Below are 17,484 nucleotides of genomic sequence, written 5' to 3'. Positions count from 1 at the left end.
TAAGGGACGAGGCGAGCAGGACGTTCAGCTGATGGTAATTGGTACGCTCTGCCCATTACAATGCAGTACCGCTCAGGATTATTGAAAATCCCAAAAATTCTGAGCGGCATTACAACAGCGCTCGTCACCTTGAGACATAAGATGTCAAGTCTCATTTGCCCAGTAATTTCTCTAGCTACGGCGCCCTTCAGACCAAAACGCAGTAATGCTTACACATTACTGATTCACGGCAGAAATAGGCACCGTTGTGGTACCCATAATCTAGCCAGCATCCTGTGCAAAGGAACCTCCCACGGGTGAAAGATATGGGTAAAAACCAAAGATCTCGCGCTTTCATCACCAGCAAGAGATTATATGTTATGATATGCATACAGCAATCACCAAGAAAACTTTTTTGTATGAAAGTTAAGCAAATCACAATATTTAAATATATTTACCCCCTTATTCATAATAGTCTGCTAACTTAAAGCATTGCTAATTCTCACTCTGTCTTCTATTGACTTAAGTCAGAATAAAAAAAAACACTCCTAAGTGGCTGTTTAAAGTTAGCGGACCATTATGAATAAGGGGGTTAATGTTTAACATTATCAAATTAATCAATGAATCGACTGTTTCCTACTTTAGTAGTAATATTAGTGTTTTAAAGTGTTAAAAAGTGTGAAAAAAAATATAAACGAGTTATTGCTGCCTTAAATGAAATTATATATAAAAGTATTCTCTACTATATTTCTTAAGCTGTATGATCGAACAAGAATGTAAATCAATATTATAAAATTTCACATGTATACCATAAAATGGATTCCAAATAATTGAACATTACATACATACATTCTAAGAAAAAATATAACTTTATTTACTGCTCTCGTTTAGTTGTCTCTTGAGTTATGATATTTACCCCGTTCTATGACACCAAAAAATTAACGGATAGCTCTAAGCATGCGATATTTTAGGTAATTTAGGTAACAAAAAAGGTGGTGGACTTGTGGAAGTGTTACCAGAATCTGTGATCAGTGGAAAATTAACGAAATAAACATTATATTCTGTCCTCTATTTGATAGTATCTGTATGTATTGTATCCATCAACATAATTCAACAATTCAGAAATGTTAATTATTGTTTCCACTTTTTATTAACGTATTATTTTACCACAGAACAGGTATTAAAATGTTCTGTGTATTTTACTGTCTTATAATATAAATATAGATAAATATCTATATTTATATTATAAGCATTAGTATTACAAATGGTTGCCCGGTAGAGATCACTATATAGTGCTAAGGCCGCCGTTTGCACCATATTATGATGGTATTATGTAAGTATTTTTTTCATTTTTTTTTATGAAAATACGGGACGAGACGAGCAGGGTGCTCAGCTGATGGTAATTGATACGCCCTGCCCATTACAATGCAGTGCACCTCAGGATACTTGAAAAGCCCAAAAATTCTGAGAGGCACTGGGTACAATTGCGCTCGTCACCTTGAGACATAAGATGTTATGTCTCATTTGCCCAGTAATTTCACTAGCTAGCGCCCTTCAGACCGAAACACAGTAATGTATACACATTACTACTTCACGGCAGAAATAGGCGCCGTTGTGGTACCCATAATCTAGCTGGCATCCTGTGCAAAGGAGCCTGGTGATGTTAGTAGTTAAGTTATATTTTGTTAATGTGGTGTCAAAAGAGTGTAATAAATAAAATAAATAGCTTTAAAAATAGACTTGATTAACATTCCAATATTCCATTAAAGGTATAAAAATCGCTTTGTCAATCTTAATTTTATATTTGGAAAATTGGAATAATAATGGGAAATAATAAAAACAAACAAAATAGCGTGGAGCACTGGCATAATTGAGTAATAGTCTATATATACACTACACGGTCAGCTGCTGCGAACTATAGGCGCCACCCGACCGCCACGCGACATCAACACACAGACGATAAAGTTTTTGACCATGTAATAAAAGTTTCACTTTAAAAAACTACATTGTAAACACAAGTGCAGTGATGTGCACGCATCAGATCAATAATCTGCTAGTGCATTAGAATAATAATATTAATAAACATAGTCATAAATAAACATAGTCAGCCATTAATAATCTTGGCAGCCCTAGCTGTAATCGGGCGAGGACGATGTCGTAGTCAAACACGAAGAATTTCTAGAGCACGCTGCAATACTGCAAGTGTTCAGGTTATTCAACTTGTACGAAATCTTACGCGTTTGCTCCGCCTCCGAATAATTACCATCCTTACCAACTGTTTATATTGCTTTTATCCTAACTGTGCTTTTTAGTACTTTATTTAAGACCAGCAACGTACATCCTCTGATGTTGCAAGAGAGCTTAGTTCTCCCATTCCATAGAGAACAAATATATTCTTTATGATGAAGAAAATTGAGTAGAAGTAGAAGTGGTGATGGCAAGCGCCTTGATGGAATGATGCTGGTGGCTTGGGCACGGGGAAGGACTGCGTGGGACTCGAATAGCGTCGACACTCTGTCTCCTCTTTTTATGTCCAACTTACGTCAGTTGGTGCTGGGGCTGCTGCTTCTACTGCCGAAGACAGCAAGCGTCGCAAATATGTTGGTCTCAGTGAGTCATACATCTTTGTGCCGTTTGGTGTCGAGACACATGGCCCGTGGGGCCCAGAGGCGCGGAGAATGTTCAAAGTACAAAGGCTACTGGAAACCCAAGCGCTGGCCGCTATTTCGGTTAACGGATCCGCCTTACTATCCAACGCGGTAATTCTGCCAGTATTCTTGGTACGCTTCCACGTAATAATAGTTTTAATTTTATGTAGCCATTGTGTTGTAAATATAGTTGTATGATTTTTTTTTAATAATAAAAATAAGTATAGTAGTAGTGAGTTTCACTTACTTGTAACTGAAACTATATCTTTCTTTTTTAATGTTATGTAATTATTTTTTCTTAATTGGTCTAAGGCAGAGTCCTCAAACATTTAAATTTTTAATTGAAAATACTTAAATTGAAATTACCAAAACGAAGACCCACGTCTATACAGAAGAAAGAACCATAGAAAAAAAAACCACACATACCACTTAAACAACGGAACAAATCTGATTAAGCTAAATAACACAACAGATATTATTAAAGAACTTGCTTGATTCCATTTGAAATGCTAAACAAGGGTTTTTTCTTAACTATATTATTATAAGGAGGAAACATTTGTGTTTTTGTATGTATGTTGGTAATGTTTTCACACAAAAATTACTAGACCGAATTCAAAAATAATTTCACCATTAGAAAGCTGCATATTCACTGACTGACAAAGGCTGTATTACATTTTCAAAAAAAGAGGGATCCCTAATAAAAATGCAATAATATAACCCAAGGTGTGAAGAAAATTGTCATCAAAAATCTGTCATCACGTGCGCTGCGAAAAGTATTGATGATAGAACAAAAAAATGTTCTACATTCTTGTAGAACGTATTAATATCTACAAAAAAGTCGGGAATACCATGTGTCCAACTACTGTAGTTATGCCACTATAATTATCTTTTTACACTTCAAAAGTTGATAAAAGAGCCGACAATAAAAAACCATATTGCTCATACGTCTGTGTTAATCCCTATCCCATTCAATATATTTTATTAAAGACCGTTTTAATACCTGTTAAACACTTTTTAAATTATTTAAATCTGACATTCCATTTAAAATATATAACGAATTAAAAATGTCAACATAAAGAAAATAATGCAATAATAAAATAATAACTGTCACACATAACTGAACCCGTATTGCTTATAAAAAAAAGTTGTTTCTTAAAAATTTAATAACTATATGTACATAAAGATATCATAATAATTTTTTTATATGTGGCCAAGTGTCTGAGGAATCAAACTTAATTGAAATCTATCAGTAGTATTTTCTGTGTTGTACTCACAAATGAAAACCTCTGTCTTTTTAAGTATGTAGAATAATAGCGAAGTATGGAGCTAGCAATAAATAAAGTCAGTAAAGTCCTCAAATGGCGACCAGGTACCGGAAGACGCAGTGTTGGTAGGCCCCCCACAAGATGGACCGACGATCTGGTCAAGATCGCCGGAATACGTTGGATGAAGGCAGCGCAAGACCGATCGTCGTGGAGATCTGTGGGGGAGGCCTTTGTTTAGCAGTGGATGTCTTCCGGCTGATGATGATGATGATGGAGCAAGCTGACATAAGAAATTAAAGTAGAGTCACATTCAGATTTTTTTTTCACGTTAATAAAATACTGTAAATTTAAATTCTGCTTCAGTATTTAGTACATATTATCTAGTTTCGAAAGGAAAAAGTATTCTTTTATTTTTATGAAAATAAGGGACGAAAAGAGCACGACGGACGTTCAGCTGAGGGTTATTGATACGCCCTACCCATTACAATGCAGGCCCGCTCAGGATTCTTGAAAAACCCTCAAAAATTCTGAGCGGCACTACAATTGCGTTCGTCACCTTGAGACATAAGATGTTAAGTATCATTTGCCCAGTAATTTCACTTAATTTCATTAAAAAAAATGCCTCATGTTGGTGCGAATTGGTTTAAGCAGAGTTTTGAATTATGAATATCCGCAAAAGAAAGCCCAATTCAATAAATTTTCTTATCGTTTTTTCTTTTAAATGATCGGGAATAGTTAAGCTGGCAGATTGTATTGGATGGAAGATTTTACATTCTTGATAATATTATGTATGTTCATAGGCACATAAGTGAATTTGCTAGAAACTGTCATAACAATAATGTTAACACCAGGAACAAACATAAACGTATAATGACTACTACTCGGGTCGAGTAGGTAAGTCTCTTGTGAGGCGTTGTAAATGATTTTACAACAAGATCCCAGAAAATGTTCAAAACAAATGTACTACGAAATTCTAAGGAATTGTTAAAAACGTTTGTGTGGTAATGGTTACTATAACATAAATTACTTTCTTAAATGATACCACAGATTGGGAATGGAGTGACCGCCCTCAGGCTATTAAATAATAAACTTTGTTGTACGATTTTATGTTATAACCATATTTTCATTAAAAAAAGATGCCCGCTGAGTTTGTTGCGCCCGTTCTTCTCAGGTCTGAGGCATACCTTTTGGAATGAGTGGTAGTTTTTGACTTTCAATAAGTGATATTATTACCTATTTTGAATTTGAATATTGCACAGTTTCTTTATTTGCAGCCAATCAAATCAAAAATTAAAATGAATGCCTTTTCACCTGTGTTTCAGAAGCTAACCCGACGGCTGGTGAGTTAAACAAATACGCAATCGGATTGGTACCACGGCTATCTTAAGAGGTACAGGTTTCAATACGACATCGTTTGTTTTGGGACAAACAAAAGTATAAACTTACCTTACAAATAAACTTGGTATAAAGTTATAACTAAGCATAAACAAAGAATATGCAAAATGTTTACAATATAGTTGACAACACTGTCAATACAATGATAATTCTGAAGTTTTCCGAATGACAAGCAGCCTTGCAAAGAAACGCGGGAAACGTTAAACGGCCGAATAAGCCAATCCTAAGCAAAATGTCTATTTATAAAACATTTTGCTTTTTCTTGGTTTATGATTAGTTATAACTTTATGCCAATTTTATTTGTAAGGCCGTTAGAATATAAATTCAATATATTCCCAGAAGTGAAGAATTTAAAAAATCATATTGTTCAAGTATTTTTTATCCATTTGAAAAAAAAAATTTTGAAGATCACCTTGAGATAATAGGCTTTTTAATAATAATCTAAATTATTTTAGCAAACAAAACTAAACGCGTTGTGTTTGGTATATAAATTAATTAAAACTGGAAATATTCAGGGAAGTTAATATAAATTTTAAATAAGACAATTAATTAGAACGATGGCAAAACATTACAGGAATCCACGTTTCGTTTAATAGTGATTTGAATTTTTTTTTAAAGTTTTAGGTTGAAGGACCTAAAGTCTAATGTACTTCATTCATGAACTCGACTCCCCAGGCGTTCGAGTGTCCTTAAGCTTATGGCATCCTGTTCTTATGCTTGTAATCCAAAATTTTGTGAATGTTGTTTCGAATTTAATACTAAACAGTCACCTGTACCACCCGAATTGTACCCCAATTATAATAATAGTAATAATAATATTGACACATTTTTACACAAATTATTTTGCCCCAAACTAGGCATAGGCTGTAATATGGGTACAAGATAACGAAATATTTGATACAATATTCTTACTTAAACATACATAAATACATATTTAAACAACCATGACTTGAAAACAAACATCCATATTCATCATATAAACGATTGCACCTACCAGGATTCGAACCCGGGACCTCTAGCTTAGTAGTCAGGGTCACTAACCTTTCGGCTATATGGGTCGTCGAATCAACAATTACAACACATATAACAAAACCTGCACAATCAAGTGCTGCAAATGTAATGTAAAAACCTTAGATCATTTATACATCTAGATAGAATTATGACAGCTGTGAAAACGTCGAATTTAGAGCTAGGATCTATTTTGAGCAATTCACGCACACTATCACAAAGTGTCATACAAATCGCGAGTGTAAGACGTAGCTTGTGACGCACACCAAACTAATATTCCTGGCCTGATTTATTCGGTTGTCTAACAGCAAGAGACTCTACCTATACGTATAATTTACTCTAAGCTTCAAACTTATAAATACCACGCAACATACAAGTATCTAATAATATGTTTTTTTTAAATAAACTAAAGCCTTTGCTGAATTCAATTAAATTTTACTTACCAATAGTTTAACAGCGAAACGTAAACAGATTCTAAAAATTGCACCGGTCAAAATCGTGACGAAAAACTGCCACACATCCTCCTTTCATTGGTTGAGTTCGAAGAACTGCATTTACTGTCTTTCCTTGTCAACACCATCTTAGACCGCGACTCCAAAAATTTATCTATAACTTGGCGTATCGTGCAATATTTTCTATCAAACGGATTGGGAAACATGTCTCACGGACGAATATGATATTAAAACAATATTTAAAGTTTCCTCAATCGACTTTAAAATATGTTTACAAGTCCAAAGTTTTTGCCCCGTACCGAATATAACACAATTATAATTAATTAACATTTAATATTGCAGATTTAATATTCATGAGACGACAGCCCTGTACTTTAAACCACTGATATGAAGCCAATTTAGCACACAAGTTTATCGTGTGCTCGTCTATACGAGCCTGGTTAGAATGACCACACTGCAGATATATGAAAGGTGGTGTGGAAACTACGGCCAAGTTCAAGATTGTCGTTCGAAAACTAGTGACATAACATATTTGTAATCTATCAATGAAGTAACATGGCCCTTCAAGTTCTACGATCATAAAAGGGCCGATTTGTTAATAGATACAATGTAATCATTGTTTTGAAGCGTAATTTATTTTTGAACCTTCCGTGAAGCCCTCAACTCAGGTCAAGGAGGATAAATAATAATTATTTTAATTATACTTATGTACGTGTTGTGAGAAATCAAACATTTTAATGAAGATTATGAGTGTATAATTGTTCTAAAGTGCTATCTAACAGGGATTTCGTAATTAATTTAAAGTAATCATATTTCGGGAGAAAGCTCTTAATTATTTGAAGCATTATTAATGTTTTAATCCTAACGGTTGGCTATAAAAGTGAAAGTTAGTTCTTATTACTTTCGGTCTGACGAAAATATTTATTATCTAGTTAAGTTTATCTGGGTTACGTAAAGAGGATACCCCTTTTGCAAAACAATTATTGTAACTGTTAATTTGTATATTGTTTTGTTTTTATAAAAGTTATATTTTTTCACACTTGAAAGATTGTACGTCAAATACCAATCACTGGGAAGTGTTCAAGGGATTTCTACCGAATTTTCTTAATCTACTGCGTCAAGAAATTAACGACAGCAGTTTTTTTATGAATGCGATCACCATTTGCAGGCTCTTCGTCTTCTTCATCATCCCGTTGATTTGTTTCGTCAGAGCCGTAGCTCGTTGTGTCGTTTTGTGATGTTACTCCTTCAAGCTTTTCTAGTATAATCAATAAGACGGGATTTATGCTGTTCGGTGAGCGAGAGAGAGTTGTAGGTGAGCTGGAGTCATTCTTTGATTCCTCTTTATCATGTCTCAATTCACGAAATCAATAAGTAACTGTGTTGCGAATGTGATGTAGTGGGTTTCGTGGTTGTAGTGAAATATCAGCACAAGGAATTTATTTTCTAGCGGTAGAAGGTCATGAGTTACAGGGGCCGGTCACTATAGAGACTTAGCTAGTAGAAGGGAGTACTTCACTGCTGCGCCGTGCGGTGACATCCCTTTTGGAAAGCGAGCCCTTTTGTGACACTGGTAGAGGATGCCACGTGTTAGCGAGTCCTTTTGTGACACCAGTAGAGGAGGCCACGTGTAAGCGAGCCCTTTTGTGACACCAGTAGAGGATGCCACGTGTAAGTGAACCCTTTTGTGACACCATCAGAGGATGCCACGTGTAAGCGAGCCCTTTTGCGACACTGGTAGAAGATGCCACGTGTAAGCGAGCCCTTTTGTGACACCAGTAGAGGAGGCCACGTGTAAGCGAGCCCTTTTGTGACACCAGTAGAGGATGCCACGTGTAAGCGAGCCTTTTGTGACACCAGTAGAGGAGGCCACGAGTAAGCCCAATCTAAGAACCCGATTTCATGGGATTTCCAGCTTACACTTATAAAATAGGAAAAGGAACATATACTGATTTTATATAATGGATCAACGACGGTTTTCTGTCGATCTCAACTCGTGTCACGACGTCCATTGCCCGCGTCACGTGGCAGCTTGTCCGCCGGCAGCGCACTGCACCCGCGCCATCCAGCCTGATGCGGTTGTATCGTCAATCGAACCGGTTCAGACCAGACGGTCGCTGTAGTTTAGCGTACGAATGCTCGTTAGTAACAATGTTCGAATTATATATTGAACATGTAATGATATGACAACGTTACACTAACGCTGGAACAGGACTCCCCAAATGCAGCTTGTAAGTTCTGTGAGTTTCCTTCAAGGTTAACCCTGTTTTATGATCATAGCAAGAAAAGTTTTCTGTTAGATGACCATTTTTGCAAAGGAAAAAATGGAATCAAATCACAGTTATTCAATCAGCTCAAAAAATTACACGTATGAATGCCATAAGTTATTCAATTAACTACCTACGGCAAAGGTTAACCTTTAATGAGAAGAGGCAAAAAACTCATTGCCAGTCTCTAAAATCAGTGACTATAGCTTCATTATTTTTCAAATTGTATTAAACACAATCTAGGTCGAGTGATGCAAGAAAAATACTTAAGCATCATGACTTATTACCGATTGTATAAAATGTTTAAAGCGGCCAATTCCGAGTCGGACATTTTACTACTTTGGAAGTGTCTCTCGCGCAAACTATTCAGTTTAGAAAAAAGTTATATTAGAAACCTCAATATCATTTTTGAAGAGCTATAGGTACATAGAAGCCCCACACACCCAAAAAATTTTGTTGCAGTTCACAGAATACATCTACTTACCAAATTTCGACAGTACAGTTCTTATAGTTTTGGTAAAAAGTGGCTGTGACATACACGGGCAGATAGACAGACATAAAGAATCTATAAAGGATTCTGTTTTTTGCCATTTGCCTACGGCAACATATTATACAAACTATAGAGCTATTCGTTTACTCACAATCAATCGTAGAGTTCATAATTCGTGAAAAGAAAAAATAATATTGGTCCTCGTCATCGGCTCAGATTTTTCTAATCACCGCATATATCACGTGGTGTGCTTAGAGGAATTGTTCGGGTTGATCCCAACAGCCGAATGCTATCACCGGACATTACGTAAAATGCGAAATTCCACCCGCACCATGTTGTCTTGTGGTATTCTACAACTGGGCAAGCAAAGAAACTTCTTGCCTCATACATCGACTTTGTAGAATTATTACCGGCTGCTAACTTCCCGAACCAATACGAAGAAGAGACTTTCAAGTTTAAAGTAATTTCTCAACATAAAGGCCGACAAAGTATCTCCTATCCCTTGGTGCTGCGGATGTCCATGTCCATTACCTTACCACTTCCCAACACGTAAGCCTCTTGCCAGTTTGTTCTTACTGTAAAAAACTATAATCCTTCGCTGCTCGCAGGATCCAAATTAGTTCTTCGCAGCCAGGCTATAGATATTATCGTCCAGGGTAAACTGAAAGACACTCAACCTCGAGGAAGACCTACCGAATCAAATGCTGCGCGATCGGTCCCGTGCGTTAGTCCCCTCGAATTGCCTGCATTAAATAAATGCGACGCATTGTGAGACGAATGAGATCTGCCCCTGATAACAAACTTTATGGCAACCGCTATGTTAAGAACGTACCGCAATAGATAACAGTAAAAGCTCTATAATTCGCGGGGCCCAATGACGTTCTATACATACGTCATTGGCGGGGCCCATATTCCGTAATTATGCTGCGAATACAGAAACCGTGAATATGGAATTGTAATTTTTTTGCACAGAATAGGTAAAATATCTTTAAACTGTTCTGTCTTCTTAAGGGGTACCTTCCTAGTGTGACAGTAAAAAAAACAATGGTGTGGGTGTGTCTGTATGCGACAATTTGTGTGCTTTTGTGAGTAAGTACTATGTATATTGTGTTCCCTAATATTTTGTATAACAAAGTTTGTAAGTACATAAAGAATAAAATTCTTCCGATTTTGTAACTTATGTCTGTTTTTTGGTAATAAATATAAGGAGTTAATAAAATGATAAATTAATACATATTATAGAGTAGGTAGAGGCCTCCGTCTCCTCATAGTTTTTGGTCATTATCCACCTAGTTGTAAGTTTTTTACAGTCATAATATTGTTTCGGATATTTATCTACGTAATTATTATTGATGTTGTTAAGCCGTGTAGATTTATTAAAGTATTGATTTTGGGCAAAAGCAGATTTAGTTATAGAACTTATAAATATCCTGTCGCTTGTTTTTTTTTGGCTTAACATTACTATCATAAGCTTAATTTTTATGCACTTTTAGAATTGTGAGTACTATGTATAATTTCCTTACAGTTAATAGTTGACTTTCTTTATATAGCTTTTTTTTTAATAATAGTAATAATATTGACACACTTTTCACACAAATTATCTTGCCCCAAGTTAAGCATATATAGCCTGTGTTATGGGTTACAAGACAATGATATATTTAATACAATATACTTACTTAAACATACATAAATTCATATAAACATACATATAAACATACATAAATACATTTAAACATCCATGACTCGGAAACAAACATCCATATTCATCGTATAAATGCTTGCACCTACCGGGATTTGAACCCGGGACCTCTAGCTTAGTAGGTAGGATCGCTAACCACTCCGCTATACAGGTAGCTTTTAAGTAGGAAATCTATATGGCTTAAAATACATAGCTTTAATCAACGCTCGTTGTGATCAGCCGATTTAAAAAAAAATAGTTTAAGCTGCAGCTCCCCAAATTGGAATACATTAACCAATAATGGTCAGTCCATGCAATATATATTTTATTAATAATTTCCAATGAAGCTACACGTCTTAGATTCTTAAAAATCCAAATTAATTTTCTTATTCTGGTGCTTAGCATATCAATTTGTGAGTACCACGATAATCTTTGATCAATCATAACTTTCACCTTCACACGACACGCCACAAGTTAGGATATCATCCGCACCATCTGGATGTTTGGCGGTCCTCCACAGTGCGGTTTTCAAGGAGCTTTCTTCCTCGTTCTACGAAGCTGTGGAATGAGCTTCCTTGTGCGGTGTTTCCGGGACGATACGACATGGGAAACTTCAAAAAAAGCGCGTACACCTTCCTTAAAGGCCGGCAACGCTCTTGTGATTCCTCTGGTGTTGCAAGAGAATGTGGGCGGCGGTGATCACTTAACACCAGGTGATCCGTACGCTCGTTTGTCCTCCTATTCCATAAGAAAAAAAAAACTAAACTAAATATTAACTAAATATTTTATTTTAGTTACTTTGTTTATAGTAGTACAGTTACAATTATTGTTAATATTCTTTTCAATATCTCATACATGCAATTTAATAATAAAATATGTTCCGGGTTGCGTTCTCTTATACTTGATATAGCACATATAATTCGTATTAAGAGCATTTAGCGTCAGTAAATTAGTTGCAAACCACTGCTAATTTGGCCAAGCCATGCTTTGTATAATCACGAACAGATTTCCATGTTCTATTAGAGAAAACTACGGCGGTGTCATCTGCGTAAGAAAAAGTTGTTGATATATATCAAAATACAGGGTCGGTCCCAATACACTCCCTTGTGGTACGCCATAGGCTATACCATAGCTTTTACTCAGATATTTTCCTATTTAAACCTTTTGTTTTTTAATTCTTTAAAAAAGATTATTATAAAGTCTTTAACTATTAATTCCTTAATTATTAAGTATTTAAAAAGAGCTAGAGATGTGTTTCTGATACCATTGCCTTCTGATTTCAGTATAAGAGTAGGAACGTGAACGGTATCGAAGGTTTTTTTGAGATCTAGATAAACAGATAGAGATTTTTTCCTTTGATCTAGTTTATTGACAATAAAGGACGTTAAAGCTATGCCAATATCTTCATTAGATCTTCCATTACGAAAACCATATTGTGAGAGTCAGATAATAAGCTGTATTTATTTTGGATAGCTCAGTAGTCTTTTTTTAAAAGCTCCTGAAATTGGTTGTGACAAGCTTTATTTTACCTTTTTATTGACGTTTCGATACATATTCAAATCCTTTTTATTAATATGTATATGGCAATGCCGATGATTAAATACGCGAATAAAGAAATTGGGTTGCCATTTTTTATCCGCTAATAGTACAAACGCGAATTTTTTATTGCGCCCAGGCAAGGGGAAAGAGCTACCCTCCGGGATAACGTCGGGATGGAGGTGGTGAATGCTCATGCATACCAAGGCAGCCTTAGTCTGCCCTACCCACTAAACACCACCTGAGGTTGGCTTTGGGCAAGTGCTCTCTTAGCCTTCATCGAAGGCGACCTTCTCTTGGGGAGACAGAGGCGCAAGCGGCACTCCCTACGAATAAGTAGCTTTTACAGTACTTGCTTTAAATTAAGACGCATAATACAGCCTCTAAGTTAACATTGTTGCACATGCGCTTTTCCTGCTACCTAGTGATACAAATTAATGGCGTTGCTATGACTATAGATGGCTTAATTAACTAGGACTGAGTAATCGCAAGGCAAACAACACCTGCTTGCTGATACAATACTATGGAACTGAACTTGTCACGGCTACCCTGTGTCTACTCTCTATAAATTATATATATCTTATACAACTATTAGATAATATAATAAATACAACTATTAGATAATTTAAAAAAAAATTGATGCTGTACGAGTTTCTTGCGGTTGGCTTCTCTCTCAGAGCGCCATTTGCTTCCGAAGCGGTAGTAGTATCTAGTATATTAGAAATGACATCAAAAAGAAATCTTAATGAATTAATTTTGAGAAAATAAATGCCTTTTGATTGAATGCCTGAAAATGCAGTGAAAGCGTACGAAAATGCCATAGAAGAGACCCCTAAGGAAGAATAAGCCCATTGCTTTTCTCAGTGATTCCATCGAATGCGACGATGTGTAGAGAGTTAGCAATATAAAGCAGAGCTCTCTCGTGGCAGTATCATCCAGCCAATCTTTGTTCAGACATGGCGCGACAATTAAAATTCTCGCTTTATCGCGACACTATGGCTGCAGCATAAGAAGTCATTATCTACTATTTTAAATAAGTGAAAGTTGATAAGTTATTATATTACAATAATAGACTTGTAACTATTTGTACCTATGTGTCATATTTTGTTAATTTGTTTTTTGTTGTTAAATAATTATTTTTATGAAAATAAAAGACGAGACAAACAGGACGTTCAGCTGATGTTAATTAATACGTCCTACCCATTAAAATGCAGTGCCGGTCAGGATTCTTGAAAAACCCCAAAAGTTCTGAGCGGTAGGGTAGAGCCGGGCTAGTTGAGCATAGGGGCAAGTTGCTCCATCAAAATATCTCTGAAACTATTTACCGGATGCAGAAACATCAAATAGCGAAAGGAAACCGTCGACAGAGAAGAAATTATCCCACGACCGCCAGTGGCGACACGTCTATCGAGTAAAGTAGATGACCGCATTATTTATTTTGACAAAAAAGAATAAAATATTTGTAAACAGTAATATTTCGTCTATAATAGTCAAATTTCATTCGTTTTCAATCGGGTAAGTGTTATACTTTGATAAATGTATTCTAGTTTTGATACATATAAAGGTTCTGCGTATACCTCTAACAGTTTATTCATAATCTCACCATTGTCTTAAAATTTAGGGGTGGGGCCAGGTGAGCTATAGTTGCTCAACAAACATGGATTCAGTGTATCAGATATTTGGAATGTGGATAAGACAGGAGTGTCCACTGTGCTAAAGCCAAATAAGATTGTAGCTGGGAAGTTTAAAGTTTCTCAGGAGAGAAACATGCATACAATGTCAAGTTTGTAGAAAATGGGCTCATACAAAATGTGTCGTCTGGTGCTGGTTTTACTTTCGTTTGTGTCAATTACAACAGTGACATGAGTTCATTATTCAAATAATTTAGTTTTGTCGATTTGCCCATAAAAATTATAAATAAAAGATGATTGTCAAAAACAAATATGATTTTATGTCTAGTTATCATTGAAGCCATCTGAGTGCTCAATTTGCCCCAAATCCTTGCCCAACTTACCTCACCCATGGGGTATGTTGAGCAAACATGACTTTCTGTATTTAAACAGCTACAGCTCTTAAACTCAACTAGCTAAAATAATTATTACTATGGACACTTTTTCTAAGGGATATATTAGTAATTGATCAGTTTGCTGAACAAGACATAGACAGAGTTATCGTTGAGGAGCTATAACCGCTCAAGTGAAAAACTGTAGTTGCCCCGCCGTACCCTACTTCAACTGCGCTCGTCATCTTGAGACATAAGATGTTAAGTCTCATTTGCCCAGTAATTTCAATAGCTAAGGCGCCCTTTAAACCGAAACACAGTAATGTTTACACATTACTGCTTCCCGGCAGAAATAGGCGCCGTTGTGGTGCCCATAATCTAGCCGGCATCCTTTGCAAAGGAGCCTCCCACTGGTAAATATACTGAAATATTCCAAATTTAACGTGACAGTATTATCCAGCCTATTCATTGTTCAGATATTATGGCGCGACAGTTCAAATTTTCGCTTTATCGCGACAGCATAAGAAGTCATTACTATTTTAAATAAGTAAAAGTTGAAAAGTTATTATATTACCAATAAATTTGTTATAAGTTAGTTATGACATATGACAAAGAATCGGTTCTTCCTACTGAAGAACCGAACACATAGCGGATTACGATGTGACCAACATCTTGAACTTAGGATTGGGAATTTACACGTGAAGGACATGCAAAAGAATGACAAAAACTTCTGATACCTTTTTACGCCTCGGTAGGTTTTATTATTATGATTATGATTAAAAATCAAAAAAAAGTTTGACGGAATTCCTTTTAAATATACTCATACCTTTTAATGCAAGAAACTTCCTTTGTTGCCACCAGCTAGGGAAAAACCGAACGTAACAATTTAATGCCACGTAATAAATTTAAAGCTAAGTAAGTAAATACTTAGAAATGTAATGCTACAGGTTTTGCGCGTACTAGTTATTGCCACTTCTAATTAATTATAAGATGTTCTATTGTTAGGGATTATTCATAAGATGTATTTTTTCTAGTAAAATAACCCAGGTTAGAATTAATTTAATATCCATAAAATTATAGACTTAAGAATATAGTTGCAAAGACCTGATAGATATCAGAGAGCTGATGAGAAAGCTCATGGTCGCTCAGAGGGCAAGGGAGACAGCTATGCTTGAAGTTTCCCTGCGAGATCGAATCAGAAATAAAGAGATTCGTAGGAGAACGAAAGTCACTGACAAAGCCCAAATGATGTGGCTGTGGGCAGGGAACACAGTTCAAGAAAAAGGAATTCTCCGAAGCACCCAGAACCGGTGAGCATGTATAAAAAGAGTAATGAATGTTGAGGAAGCACGTGAGGTTTGTAAGTATAGAAGCAAGTGGCGTTCTGTTGCTTCTGCCTAACCCGACAGGAAAGAGGCGTTAGTGTGTGTGTGTGTATTTTAATATTTAGAGGATCCATATGTAGGTACTACGTTTGTCGGTTTTGGAGAGGGCTGACTTTTCCTGGCCATCTACGTAGGTAAAGAAGGTAAATTCGAAGAGTTGCTGTCCGACATCAAACTTTAAATTTTATGGTAATGAATATAACACCTAAAACCATGTCGCGTATCTTGAAGTATCACTTAGACCTTAAAAAAGATTCGTAATTATTTGAACCGATAATTTAAAAATTATTAGGCTGGTAAAATCAACAAGTTCTTAAGCGGTATGCAAAAAAAATCTGTTAATTCAGATTTTTTTTATTTCATCATCATCATCTGAAAGACGTCCACAGCTGGACAAAAGTTTTTTTTTTATGAAAATATATATTATTTTTATTTTTTATTTATTTATTTGGAAACAAATACAGATACATCCTTAAACATAAAGTAGATAAAGTAAAAATAGAAATATGGACACAAGGATGTCTCCTTCAACAGTTTCACTAAGTACACTTAATATTTAAATTTACACTTACATTACACTTAGTTGCAGACAACCAGTTGATAAATAAATCTAACATAATGCATGGTAGACATTGTTACAATTTAGATGAAATTACGTGATTTCTAACTTACTCTGTTTGTGCCAGGATTTGTTTTATTCTGAGTTTGTAAGTTTTAGAGGAACACGAAAACATATCTACATCATTAAATCTAGAGTTATGGAGAGCAAACATTCTGTGCAGTGGCGTACGTATACCAGTATTTGTCCTGGTTTTTGAGAGATGAAATAAATTATTAGAGCGTGTAGCACGGGCTGGTATATGAAAATCGATTAACTGAAGCAATTCTGAGGATATGATTTCACTCGTACATATTTTTCTCAGAGTGACTAATTCAATTAAACTCCGTCGCTGGCTTAATGAAAGAATATTAAATTGTTTTAAGAGATTCTTGTAGTGGTTTCGACGTCCACCCAAGCGAAAGTTTAGGATACGCAAGAATTTCTTTTGTATCATCTCGACCTGATGGTCATATACCTTATACAGCGGATTCCATATTGGGGTGACATATTCAAGCTGAGACAGCACAAGTGTTCGAAAAAGACACATATATGTATCTTTATTTTTAAATGCCTTAGAGACGCGTGTAATAAAGCCTAACATACGATATGCATTATTCGCTATGTGATCAATGTGGTCATTAAGTGTCAACTTGGCATCAAGGTATACCCCAAGATCACGAATACAGGTAACTGTTTCAAGTTCTTGATCGCCTAGTGTAAATCTCGTTTCAATTTTATTTTTGTTTTTCGTAAAAGAGATATGCTTACATTTAGTGTA

This window comes from Leptidea sinapis, chromosome 12 (genome assembly GCF_905404315.1).
Source record: "Leptidea sinapis chromosome 12, ilLepSina1.1, whole genome shotgun sequence".
Classification (NCBI taxonomy): domain Eukaryota; kingdom Metazoa; phylum Arthropoda; class Insecta; order Lepidoptera; family Pieridae; genus Leptidea; species Leptidea sinapis.
Note: the sequence above shows the minus strand (reverse complement) of the source record.